Source organism: Myotis daubentonii, chromosome 14, assembly GCF_963259705.1.
Source record: "Myotis daubentonii chromosome 14, mMyoDau2.1, whole genome shotgun sequence".
Taxonomy (NCBI): Eukaryota; Metazoa; Chordata; class Mammalia; order Chiroptera; family Vespertilionidae; genus Myotis; species Myotis daubentonii.
Window position 1 is genome coordinate 2,032,927 of NC_081853.1, and position 14,134 is coordinate 2,047,060.

Sequence of the window (14,134 nt, forward strand, 5' to 3'; positions counted from 1 at the left end):
ATAACCATAACCATAACCATAACCCTGGCCCTAACCTAACAGTAAACCTAGGCCTAACCCTAACCCTTACCTTAACCTTAACCCTAAAACCTAAGCATAACCCTAGCCATAACCCTAATATAAACCTAACTCTAGCCCTAACCGTAACCCTAGCCCTAATCCTAAACCTAACCCTAACCCCTAGCCCTATCCCTAAACCTATCCCTTTCCCTATCCCTAAGCCTAGTCCTAACCCTAACCCTAACCCTACCCCTAGCACAACTCTAACCTTAGCCCAAACCCATACCCTTACCCTAACCTTAACCCTAATCCTAGCCACTCTTTCTTTGCCCTCTGCCTATAATTCTCCATTCCCCACTTCCTCTTTGGATGACATCACCCACTTCTATTTATCCTTGAAAGTACAGGCCCCTGCCTCTAGATGGTCTCCCTCGACTTTCACCGCCCCCTCCAACAAGGCTGGGAAGAGCCCCTCCAGCACTCCAAACCTTAGCGTGCCCCCAATATATTCACTTGGCCCTGTAATGTGAGCCTAACATCAGGGGCCTCACTTTTCTGCTCCCTGGAACCAGCTGGAATCTCTTTGAAGTCCCAGTACCCTGGCCTCACTTTAGACCTGTTAGGTCACCCTCTGGGGGTGGTACTCAGGCATCCATAGTTCTCATGCCTCTCCAGCTGATTCCAATGTGCAGCCAAGGCCCCAGCCCTAATGCTAGCCCTAACTCTAACCCTAAACCTAGCTTTAGCCCTAACCCTTGCCCTAACCCTAACCCTAACCCTAACCCTAACCCTAACCCTAACCCTAACCCAGTGCTCCTGATGGTGGACACCGGAGAGCACCAAATGTCTGCTTCAGGACACCTGGCATAGTGACTGCACACGTGTGGGCGGCAGTGGACATCTGCAGACTTGCAGAAGGTGAGAGCGCTGAGAACAAACTCAGACCACTCCAGAGTTCTGCCTGGAGCGACTCTGGGACTGCAGTCTTCACTTGGCTATAACGACAGCCAATTTACCAGACACCCTTGAACCTCACCAGCTAGGAGTCCTTAAGGAAGAATGTGTCCTATTTGAATGGTGACTCCAACAGACGTTTAGATCCCTCTTCTGCTCTCCTGGAGAGGGCTCTGGTCTCCTTGTCCTGGAGGGTGGAGGGGGTGCTCACAGCCCTGTCCTGGCCCCACCCCTGCACTTCCCTGGGGACAGAGACACAGCAAATGAGCTCTACCACAGCTTATTTTTCTGTAGGCCTAGCCCCAAAGGATAAGCTTCTCTCTCCCCTGTCACCCCCACTGAAACAGGAATTTTAGGGGAATACAGCCAGGCTTAGGGAATTTTTAGAATTTGGGTCCATGGAAAAACACAGGGCTACAGATTGGGAGAAGGTAAGTCTCCATAACACAAGGAAGCCAAGTGTAGGGAGCAGCAACAGTTGCGTTTACATAAGACAAGGGAGCTGGAAGTAGCCTAAAAGGTCTATATTTACAAAATAAAGAAGAAGGAAGAAAGCCAGAAAGAAAAGAACAATGAGGGAGGAGGGCATCACACGTCCCAGGTGGTGTTTGACCTTTGAGTTGAGGAGTTACTATAGTAACCAGTCTAAGGGAATAGTGACCAATCAGAGGGGCTATCAAGGCACCAGGATCTGCAGCCTTTATAAGCCGCAGGGGAAAGGAACTCAGTGGGAGTCCATTCTGTGGGACCCTTTCCCTCTCCCTGCGGGGGAGTCTGTACTTGTTCTTCAGTAAAGCTCCACCTTTGCTCTACCACCTCTTGTCCGTGGATTCATTCTTTGACTCTGGCGGACAAAGAATCCGGGTTCCAGTCCAACAATTCCATTTCACCACCACCACCACCATCTCTGAGACGACAAGCAAGCCTTTGTAACATGGAATCTTATGTTTCTCTTGGCCCAGAGGACTGGCTATAAAGCAAAAGAAAAACATGCTTCAGAGCAAGAGAACTGGGCTCTAGGGGGCAGGGGGTGGACCGTCTACTTTAGGGAGCACCTGAGAGGCGGGGAATTTGGATTTTCCGAGTCAGGGGAACTGGGGGTTTAGTTCCATGACTTGTGGGCATCTATACCCTGTCCCTACTTAGCCCTGCTGAGCTCAGGGTGTGGGGGAGGCAGGTGCCCCTACCCCATCTCTTTCTTCACAAATGGTGGCCTTTGAACCTTGGGAACCGTTTTAGATTTTCAGTTGATTATTGCTAAGATAATGATGGGGAATGACCCTGGCGGGAGGGGAGAGGGGACACCATTCTACCTTGCTTATCTGCCCAACACTCTGCTGCAGGTGCACTGGCTACAGTGACCGGCCCTTGCCCCATGCTCCCAGCGTCAGCGCTTCACATTGTTAATCATTCCATCCTCACCACCATGCCAGGACCTTCGTGCTAGCGCTCCTTTCTGAGTTTCAGAAAAGCGAAGCACAGAAAGCTAAGTGATTGTTCAACCTATAGCTAATAGAGGGCAAGCAGCCTTTGGTTACATCACCTGGAGCTCTTCTCCTGGGAATGGTAGTAGAGACATGAGGCGGGGGTGAGGGTGGGGGTGGAGTGCTACCTGGGGCCACTGGCCCAAATAATGTCCGTGGGGAAAGGAGAGGGTGTGGACCAAGCCTCAGGGCCCCCAAACATTAGAGATGAGAATACAGAGGGGAGGGGAGCTGGGGGCCTGAGAAGGGCAGCGGTGCAGGAGGGGGTCCCAGGCAGGGTGCTGCTAGGGAAACACAGAGGACGGGTTCATGAGGGGCAGGGGGTGTCCGGTTGTGCCTGAAGCTTCTGGACTGCTCAGTAAGATGAAGCCTAGGCAAGGGGTCACTGTGTCCTTGACAAGAACTGCCTCCTTCGAGGAGAGGGGAGGGGACCGCACCCAGTGGGGGCGTGGGGGTGGGAAGCAATGTCGGGTGTGCTTGCCTTTCAGTGAACGCCCAGTGCTGAGCTGTGAGGGCGCCTCCTGCCTTCTCTCCATCCCCCCCACAGGGCAGCTTCAGTTTCCCCACAGATGCCCAGGAGGGCCACGTCCCCTTCAGTCCCCTCCCCCTGATACAACTCAAAAAAGTACCTACTGAGGAGGGCAAGCCAGAAGCAAAATATTAAAAAATGAGCAGATGATGACAAGAATGGGATTAGCAAACAGCAAGGATCGATGAAGCCAAACTGGGTGGGAAAATGCATCTGTTAGTGAATCAAAGAATCAGCCAGGTGCCTTGAAAAAGTGTCTCCCGTGAAGTGTCAGAGCTTTCTCAGTGTCCCAAGGCAGGTGCCGAGGCTGGCAGACAGGTGGCCCACTGATACTCACTGGTGGGTTTACTGATTGCTACATCCGGTATAACTAGCCCCAAAGATCTTAAATCTATGAAGCCTGGAGAGGTGATAGAGGTGTGTCATGAGCAGGGAATGCAGTGCCAGGCTTGGTCCTGGGCCACTGGCTCGTGCGGATGCACCCTGGATGCCTCCAAAGCTCAGCTTTCTCATCTGTGAAATGGGAAGACAGCAGTTCAGTGTTTCCCAAAGTGTCAGGAAACTAGTTCTTTGGAAAGTTGGTGGAAACACTTTTTCACTAAAAGTGCTAAGTGATCAAATTTGGGCAACACTTCTCAGAGCTTTGGGTGTGCTGGGCATTGTCAAGAAGAGGGTCATACATACATGTATTGATGTGTTAGACCTGCATTACTGAACATGACCCATGTGCTAGCACTTTTCCAGGTGTCAGTGACTTAGAGTGAACAGAAGACCTTAACCCTAACCCTGGTTAGGCACTTCTCCAAGCTGCCTCTGACATAGTGCGCCCACTCTAGCAAGGTAATAGAGAGACAATCGGTCCATCAACCAATAGAGATAGATAAGTCCTATGCAAAACCAAAGCCCGGGGCAGTTTGGGGACAGAAGGCAGGACTGTTTTATATGGAGAGGAGAGGAGACTTGCCTCTCTGGACGGGACCTGTGACTGGCATGTGAGACGGAGGGCTGGCATGCGAGGGCGGCAGTGGGACGGGAGGCAGGGTGGTCCTGGTTTGGACACAGCCGCCGAGCCGGGACAGCCAGGCCCAGCGCCCGAGGCTGTCACCAGGCAGTGTGCTTCCCCAGGCTCGGCCTCTTTGAGCACATAATGTTCGGGATCAGCGTCCCACAGGAATAGAGCTTCTAAGTGCAGCACCAATATGATGTGGGGTGACATGGAATGATGTTCTCAACTGGCCAGTGGGGGAAATAAAAAGTATGAATCACAAACTCCTTTTGGATAAATTCTATTTCACTGTTTGCTTGTTTTTAAAGACCAGGCTGTGATTTACTTAGGAATGAGGTCTCTAAATCAGAAGACCAGAGCCAGCCCCACAGTTCACTGTCTGTGTGAGCTCGGGCGATAAGTTGGTCTTTCCATACCTCAGCTTTCTCATCCGCAAAACAGGCGTTAGAATGCTTCTTTCCACAATGCAAGTGGGAAGATTAATTGGTATAATACAAATCAAGTGTTTGGTGCAGTGCCAGGCACATGGTAAAGCTCAGTAAATGTTACCTGCTATGTTAATTAGCAATTAATAGCTGGTGGAGGCTCCTAAGGGGTGCAGATCAAATAACCCCCTTTACTCCTGGGAAGAATGACACACAGGTAACGTCAAATGCTGGGCACCCTAAGTGCTTCCAAAGCACCGCGGCCACGGCGTCCTCGCAGGGCGTGAGATACCTCCCTGGCCACTTTCCATGCCAGTTTCCTGGGTGGGGATGGCCATGTAGTCACAGTGAAGGTCAGCACGCAGCCCGGCACCGCAGAGGTCACTTCCCCACCTGGGCGAGGGGCCAACACAGGGGAAGGCAGAGCCGAGATGTCCCTGAGAAATGGAGTCAGGCCTGGCTCCCATCACCTCCAGGTCCACTCAGCCCTGAAGTCCCCCCACTGTGGCTGTCTCTGATCTGAGAGCCAGGAAACTGCTCTATTTTAATGCAATGGTAGATTGGAGCTTTCTTTTACTTTATTGTTTTTTAATTTTGTTGATTTTTTTTTTTTTTTTTTTTTTTTTTAGAGATACTAAGTTGGGGAGAGAAAGAGGGAGAAACATCAGCTGGCAGAGCTCCCTGGCAGCCTATTATATGGATTCCCATCTTACAAATGGCGGAACACTCAGAGGGGCCGGCTGACCTGCTGCTGACCATTTAGGGACAGAAGTTTGGTAGCGTTGATTTGGGATTCAAAGATCTGGGTTCTTGTCTTAGGTCCATTATGTGCTGGCTGTTTCCTCGTCTGTAAAATGAATACAGTTCTTTGTTTAAAACATATTTTCCCACCCTGGCTGGTGTGGCTCAGTTGGTTGGGCGTTCCCCCATGCAGCATGAGGTTGCTGGTTTGGTTCCGGTCAGGGCATATGCCTGGGTTGCAGGCTCGATCCCCAGTAGGGGGTGTGCAGCAGGCAGCTGATAGATGTTTCTCGCTCTCTCTCTCTACCTTTCCCTTCCTCTCTCTAAAAACCAATGAAAACATATTTTTAAAGATTTTTCCCTAAGGTTGACATGGGGAGCTGATGCAAATCAGATTCTTTGGGAGGAAGTGCTGTGCAGCTGTCCAGAGCTGTGCAAAGGCTGGCTCTCTCCAGGCCAGGCCAGGCCAGGTTCAGGGTCTGTGCATTGTGTGTGATTTTAGTTCAACAGGCCGGTCTCCAGGTTGTTCTTTGCTACATGGAATGTTCTGGTTTCTTGTTGACACTGATAATTTGCTCAGCAAGTCCCTTTTTCACAGCTAGTGAGGTCCTAGCGTCAAACCTACTCCCATGACCCATGGGGATAAGCTGTGTGCCAAGCAGAAGCTTCATCAGTTGGTTGACTTCTACCACCCACATGCATGCACACCCCAGTTCCTCAACGTCCTGGGCCAGAGGCTTGTGTCATTCCCATGGTTAGCAGATTTCTTATGTCCTGTTAGCATCCCAGATATATATTTTGTATCTCCTGCCTTCAGAGATTAAAAAGATAAACACATGTCATTGTGCAATTTTCTATACTTAGGAATGACTTTGAGGTAGAAGCACCTGCAATATTTAGGGTAATGGAAATGAAAACCTGTTTATAAAAGAAGGTGAAAACTTGTCCTTACCATAAATATCCTAGAAGTCTTTGCCCAGTATGTGTTCATCTTTGTACTGGTTACATGACGAGAGAGTGCTTGTCAAACAAGGCCCTAGTTTGATAAACACAGTGTAGAAGGAAAAAATCAAATAGCTTCATTCTTGTTATTTGGTGAATATGTGCTTTATAGTACACACTCTGTTTCTGGCTATGGAGAAAATAATTTATTTGCAAATCTCCTCTTTTCCTTCCATTTGCCTTGAATATAAAAATAAACTGATGGTTGGAAAATCTTGTTCAGCCTGTATTTATGAAGGGTTGTTGTTCAAACTCAAACAACTCCCAATATTTATTAAGTTGTAGTATTATTCACATTAACAACCTGAAAGGAATGTGAGCAGAAATTTCTTTTGTGTTAATTTGGAGGGACAGGAAATGACAACAGCCAAGAACTGAAAAAATGAATTTCCACAATCACGACTTCATTTGAACTCGTCAGATGCCAAAGGGGTACAGGGATGTTGTGCAGTGATGGACTGGCTCGCTCTGGCTGCCCTCTGGGGGAAAACCAAGCAGTGGGTGTGACATTGACTGGCTGGATTATTATTTCACTCTTTTATCAAAGGCCCTTTAAAATATATTCAAGGCTGGTAGCGATGTCATTGTGGTAGAGGGCAACCTGTTCCACTGTCTTCATCACTGTCCACTGTTAGGTTGCAAGGAAGAAGAAATCCAGGTTCACGGAAAACGAGCCTTTAGAAACGTCTCGGTCTCTGAAAGAAGCGAAGCACCGCTCAGTCTGTTTAGGAAATCTGGGATTTTTCTCTGCTGCGGAAACACACGCCCAACAGCTGGAACCACTTACAACATAGGATTGATTTTTTTTTTTAATTTTTGCAAATTGAACAATTAATTCAGGCAAACAACCAAAGATTTAATTTAATTTTAAACTAAAAGGGATGGTAGTCATGCTGGCTGAATACCTTGCTTGAAGGACTCTGGGAACCTGGCAATTACCTTGGGCAATATTGTGACCCCAGCAAGTCCATACCTGGGCGGTAGACCAAGTTTTTTTTTTTAATATATTTTTTATTAAGATATTACATATGTGTCCTTATCCCCACGTTACCCCCTACCCCCCCCCCCCCCCGCCACCTCCCCGTTCATGCCCTCACCCCTCTGTTGTCCGTGTCCATTGGTTAGGCCTATATGCTTGCATATAAGTCCTTTGGTTGATCTCTCCCCCTTACCCCCACCCTCCCCTACCTTCCCTCCAGGGCCCGACAGTCCAATCAATGCCTCTCCGTCTCTGGATCAGTCCTTGTTCATCAGTTTATGTTGTTCATTATATTCCACATATGAGTGAGATCATGTGGTATTTATCCTTCTCTGACTGACTTATTTCACTTAGCATAATGCTCTCCAGTTCCATCCACGCTGTGGCAAATGGTAAGAGTTCCTTTTTCTTCTTCCTCTTCTTAAAGAATACCTTTCAGCATTTCATATAATACTGGTTTGGTGGTGATGAGCTCCTTTAGCTTTTTCTTATCTGTGAAGCTCTTTATCTGACCTTCTATTCTGAATGACAGCTTTGCTGGATAAAGTAATCTTGGTTGTAGGTTCTTGGTATTCATCACTTTGAATATTTCTTGCCACTCTCTTCTGGCCTGCATGGTTTCTGTTGAGAAATCAGCTGACAGTTGTATGGGTACTCCCTTGTAGGTAACTGACTGTTTTTCTCGTGCTGCTTTTAAGAGTCTCTCTTTGTCTTTTGCTCTTGGCATTTTAATTATGATGTGTCTTGGTGTGGTCCTCTTTGGGGTTCTCTGTGCTTCCTGGACTTGTAAGTCTATTTCTTTCACCAGGTGGGGGAAGTTTTCTGTAATTATTTCTTCAAATAGGTTTTCAATATCTTGCTCTCTCTCTTCTTCTGGCAACCCTATAATTCGGATGTTGGTACGCTTGAAGCTGTCCCAGAGGCTCCTTACACTATCTTCATATTTTTGGATTCTTTTTTCTTTTTGCTTCTTCAGTTGGGTATTTTTTGTTTGTTCGTATTTCAAATCTTTGACTTGATTCTTGGGACCCTCTTGTCTGCTGTTAGATCTCTGTATATTATTCTTTATTTCAGTCAGTGTATGCTTAATTTCTAGTTGGTCTTTTTTCATATCCTCCAGGATCTCAATAAATTTATCGGCGGTTTCCATAAAATTCTTGAAAAATCTTATAAACGTGGTTTTGAACTCTATATCCAGTCATTTGCTTTCCTCCATTTCTGTTATTTGTGACCTGTTTCTTTGTCTCCGCATTTTTTATGCTTCCCTGTGTTGGTAGAGTGGTTTTGTGTGCTAGGTGTCCTATAGGGCCTAGTGGCTCAGCCTCCCCAGTTACCTGAGGTGGACACTCTTGGTGCACCCCCTTGTGAGCTTTGTGCACAGTCTTGTTGTAGTTATGCCTTGATTGTTGTAGGTATCACTGGGAGGAATTGACCTCCAGGCCAATTGGCAGTGAGAATCAGCTGTGTCTGCAGTGGGAGAACTTCTGTGCTGAAGACACCCTTCTGGGGCAAGACTTGCTTCAGTGGGGCTTTAGTGTTCACTGAGTCTGCCCTCTGAGTGTGTCCCTAATGGATCTGAGGAGTTGTAATCTGGATGGTCCCACTCTGACCACTGGGTACACTGGCTCTTGGATCTAAGGAGGTGCTAATTTAGTCTCTGCCTGAGGTTTTCAGCAGGAACTATGAAAAGATCTGCAGATTCCCCTTCCTTTTTTGGAGTTTGGAGGTGCCCAGTTGAGGCCCAGCTGTGAAGTAATGCAAGCTGCTGTGGGGCCTTGGGTCTTCTCTTGGAAGTTCTGGGTCTGTCTGACCCAGCTGTAATTTGTTAGGTAATTTTCAGGTTGCAAAGGGCCAGGGCATTCATATGCAAAAGCCTCTGCTGCAGCCTGGGTGGGGCGGGGTCTCAAGGAATCAACAGGGCGGAGCAAGCAGATCCTCACCCCTGCCCTAAGGGGCCTCTCGTCTCAGTGTCCCGGTAATTTAATTGCTGCAAGCACCTCTGAGGGAAAGCCGCCCTCGAGTTCCAAGTTCTGCCCGCTGCCAGACAGTCCAGTTTCCCCCGTATGAGTCCTGGGTCCCCAAAGATTTCCCAGAACTGGAGTTCAGAGCAGTCGGGAGCTTGTGACTCCTTCCCGATTCAAAAAGACAGCCGCGTCCTCAGGTACCAGCCCCTTTCCACGCGTGCTCAAGCCTCCGTACCTTTGCACTTTACTTCCGCAGCTCCTGACTCTCAGTGTGCTTTTCTCTTTCCTTCTAGTTGTAGAATTTTCACTCAGCCAGCCTTCCTGTAGTTCTGGATGCTGTCCGTTTTGTCTTTTTGTTGTATTTTTGAAGTTGTTGTAGGAAGCAGCAATTTCGGTGTTTACCTATGCTGCCATCTTGGTTTCCGCCCTAGACCAAGTTTTTAAGAAATGCTTTGGCACCACTGTCCTGACTCCTTTTATTAATGTTCCTCCTGCTTTAACCTAGAGGACTTGAGATAATTTTAAAATGATTCCTCTACTCAAGGGCTCTGTGAATTTGTCTTTACATTTCACTCCCACCCCAGAAAGACAAATAAAATGATCAACATTTCCAGTAGCTAAGACAGGAATCCTTATCAATGTATACCTCCTACATTAAGCCCTAATAGATATGTATGCACAACTGTTGCTTAGTCAACCCTTCTCCTGCACTCGGACACTTTAGCGGCAGAGCTGGACTTTTCATGAGCTGTGGAGGCCAAGCTCACTGTAAACTTCAGCTGCTGAATCAAGCTGAGACGACCCAGTTGGTGAAGCCAAACATGTGCCCCACCTCAATCCAGAAACTTGGTAGGGTTTGCTGGTTTGAGTTTGGGTCCAATTCGGAAGTCTCCTTGGACAATGAGGCGAAGAACAGAATTGGTGAGGAAAAGACAATACCCTCAAGACTGCTCTGAGAGTTGCCTTCTTTCTGGTGAAAGAACTGAATTGCATAGAATCCTGGGAGTTCTAGAACACTCTGTTATTTTCATTACTTCTTAACAAGTTTGGTTGCTTTAAATGACACTGAGGTTTTACCTTTTGGACTTTGATGTTCATTCTCCCTTCCTTCCTCCTTTTCTCCTCTCCTTATTCCTTTTTGTAAAATAAGTCTCAGCACTAACAGGTCTGTAGTTTCTTCACAGAAACATATCCCAAATGAATACATGTTGCTTAATGAATGTGCTTTTAAAAACGGAGACCTAGGCAATACTGAACTTGTCACATGCCACTACATTCTCCTCTGAATTTCCACATCTTGTCCTCGCCTAGGCAAGTCCAACCTTCCAGCTCCAAATCAAATAAACTTTGGACTTGCTGCCTTCATTTTGCCAGACCACTCTCTCCTCTAAATATTTATGCCACCTGCAGACAACTTGGACACTGCCTGTTGGCATTTTCTTCCCCAAAACTTCCTGTTTCGTTACACAAGTAATACAGGATAACATGCTTGTTTAATAATAATGAAATAACACAGAAGCAAACAAACCAAAATGATGAAATGTAACCAAAACAAAGGTTCAGCTGGCTTCCAACACAAAAGCCAAACTCATGAGACAGATGGTGGTGGAAAAGAAAGAGGTTTATTCAAATGCCAGTCACCTAAGAAGATGGGGGACTCTTGTCCAAAGCCCATCTCCGCATCTCAATGCAAGCAGAGGTTTTTATAAGGAGGGAGAGGGAAAGCAAAACAAAGAAATCAAGGGGCAGGGGTTGAAAAGTTATCTGTGTACAGGCCACACAGTTCATTCCAATAAGGACTTCAACCCTGGTCTGGTGTGTGTCATCCTGGTCTTTGTTCCCCTGGTTCTACATCATCCTGGTTCTATGGTTGAAGGTCAGCAAACCGCCTGGAACTGGGTAACTGAAAGTCTGAGTCTACATCTTCTAAAGTTAGTTTCTATGATTCTTATACAAATACTAGAGGCCCGGTGCACAGATTCATACACAGGTGGGGTCCCTCAGCCTGGCCTGCACCCTCTCACAATCTGGGATCCCTCAGGGGGATGTTGGAATGCCGGTTTTGGCCCTATCCCTGCAGGTCAGGCTGAGGGACCAGGCTGACCTGCGGGGGTCGGGCCAAAACCGGCAGTCCAACATCCCTCCAAGGGATGTAGCGGTGCCAAAGGGGCAGGCAGCTGGGGAGGAGCCCGAGCCAGGGCTAGGCACAACTCTGCTGCTGCTCACCCCAGCCCCACTGTGCCTGCTGCCACCGCTGCTGCCGCCACCACCGCTGGGTAGCACCAACGCTGGGTAGCACCACCGCAGCTGGGCTTGCCAGCCATGAGCCCGGCTTCCGGCTGAGCCGTGCTCCCACTGTGTTGAGCGTCGGCCCCCTGGTGGTCAGTGCGCATCATAGTGATTGGTCGTTCTGGTAGCATTTCCCAGGGCCTCCCGCATCAGGGGCGGCCCAGGAGGCTGGCTCTCCCCACAGTCTCAGGCCCTGGGGCCCTCCCGGACACTCAGCACACTGTCCTGAGGACACTGCCAGCTTTCTGCCTCTCCCGGGAGGGAGGCTGCACTCCTGGCCCCTGGCCCCATCATCCATTGATTTTAGATGTTACTGTTGGCTTTCAGAGCGTGTGAGTGGCCGAGGCTTTCCTCACCATCGATGCGCTTGCTCCCAGTCCCGGCAGAGCGTCCCCATCTCCATCCCGGGCCAGGGACCAGTGCCTCTGGCTCGCACTTGGAGATGCGGCTGCCTTGCTCTGGGTCACGTCCGGGAGCTGGGCTCACTTCCTCAAACGTCTGTGGTGCTGAGACCTGCTCCAAGCCCGGGGAGGGCCCTGCCTGTTCTCTGTGACCGAGGGACAAGAGCTAACTTGCGTGGCGAGCACACCTTTTGTCAGCTGCTCTGCAAACCACGTGGCATTCACGACCTGATTTAATCTTCGAAAAGTCTGAGGCTTAGCGAGACAGGTAAACTAGTGACTATAGAACCTATCCATGGTACTTGCTAACTCTCACGGGCCAGGACAGGGAGTGGCTGTGCATGAGCAACACCCTGCTCAGGCCACTCCCTCCCTCCCAGAGGTCAAGTCCAACAACAGCCAAGCTGGTCCAGGCCATGACCGAGGAGGAGGCCATGTCACGTGTGGATGTCTCCGCAGCGCTAGGTCACAGTTTCAGTTCTGTGCTTACCGTATCACCATCCAGAACCAAGAATCTCAGTCTCGAGACCAGCTCCAGCCAGGGCCTCGGTCTCGGGCTGCTCCGTGGCTGGGGTGTCGAGGGGCCACATAGGAACTGTTCCTGTGGCCTGAGGGGAGGGGAGGGTCAGCCTTGGCGTGTGCGGTTCTGCACCTGGTCCCTCCTCCCCTTTGAGCCTCACAGGCCCTGAGGATGAGCCGTGCCTGCTGGCTGCCACCCTCCTTTGACCACAGAGGAAAGATCCACTCGCAGCTGAGCTCTCATACCGAGGGCAGCTCAGCACTTCCTGCCTTGGAAGGCCCAGGATGGGGACCCTTCCGGGCTTTCGATGAGCTCTGCCCTCTGCTGCCTCCCTCTCCTCCCTCCCCTCTGCCGTCCTTCCTTCCCGTTGTTTAGACAATGGTGTTTTTCTCCAAGAACCATCTTTGTCCGTGTGAGCGCCCAACCAGGTTGGGAGTGAACACACCCAGGCCCAGGGAATCCTGTGATGGCGCCGGAGCAGGTGGCGGGCACCAGCGGAGCAGGTGGCGGGCACCAGCAGAGCAGGTAGTGGGTACCAGCGGAGCAGGTGGCAGGTGCCAGTGGCCAGAGCTTCAGAGCTGCCAGCGCGCCTGAGGGCGGGGCATGGGGGCACTGGTGCGTCCGGGAGTGCTAGCAGCTGGTGAGGGGGAAACCTTCAGAAGGCGGGCATTTTCCACTGGGAGCTGCTGTTCCTGAGCAGGAGGTGTGTGTGTAACCCGCACCCTGGCCCCGGGTTCTGTAGTCACTTTGGACTTTCGTGTTTGCACTGGCTGTCAGGGTGCCTCCTGGAGCTCAGACCAAGGAGTGTGGCTGCCACCCCAGCGGGCATGGTCGGTGGGCCCAGTGCTGCTCACATGTAGCCGGAGGTGTCTGCAGCACCTGCTCACTACCACCATTTGTTTTTGCTGGGAAGTAATTTAACCTCCTAAACCCAGGCTCCGTCTATGCCCAGGGCAGATGCTAAAAAGCACTGCTTCCCGGGGATTTGGTCAGACAGGAGCCCGGCCGCACGGCAGAGCCCAGGCCTGGCACCCGGTGAGGACACAGGAAATGCTGGCTGTGTTTGCCGCCTTCGCCATTGTGGTCTATAACTCACAGATGGCATCTAGGAAAACCCCTCGGGTTGCCCAGTCGTGTGTCTACGCAGAAGTAAAGCCAAGATTTGAACCCAGGCAGTCGACTCCCAAACTCAGACTCTTCACCACGGAGCTGACTGCTCTCGTTACACCGGAGCGTGGTGGACAGCGAAGCTCTGGCTCCGCGAGGATCAGGGCGGGTCATTCCCATCTCTGCATCCAAATGCCCATCACGGTCCTGGCACACAGTAGGAGCTCAATAAATGTTGATTCAGTGAATGACTGGGTCAGGAAGAACACAGGCTCTGGAGGAATAAATTGGGTGGAGTAAGTCCGGGAGGGATGAGGAGGAGTGAGGGACCATCGAGCTTGTTACTTAGTAACAGTCAATGCCAACAAGTGACTCAGAAACCAGCCAGCAAATTCGCACTGTCTGCATGAGAAGAACAAATGGCTCAGATGTGTATCAAGATTTTTCTTTTATTCTTTTAAAGAATAGTTTTGTTTTATGTTTCATTTAAAACACATTCTTTTAAAATTCAATTTTTTTGACTGAAAAAAAATTCACTCACTTCTCCCACCTCCCACCTCTGCAACCACCAATCTATGAGTTTGAGTTTTTATTTTACATGTTACTTTCCACATGTAAGAGAGATCAGATGTATTTGTCTTTCTCTGTCTGACTTATTTCATTAACCATAATACCCTGAGTCCCCTCATGTTGTCAGGAAAAGCAAGATTCCATTCTTTTTATGGCTGAATAT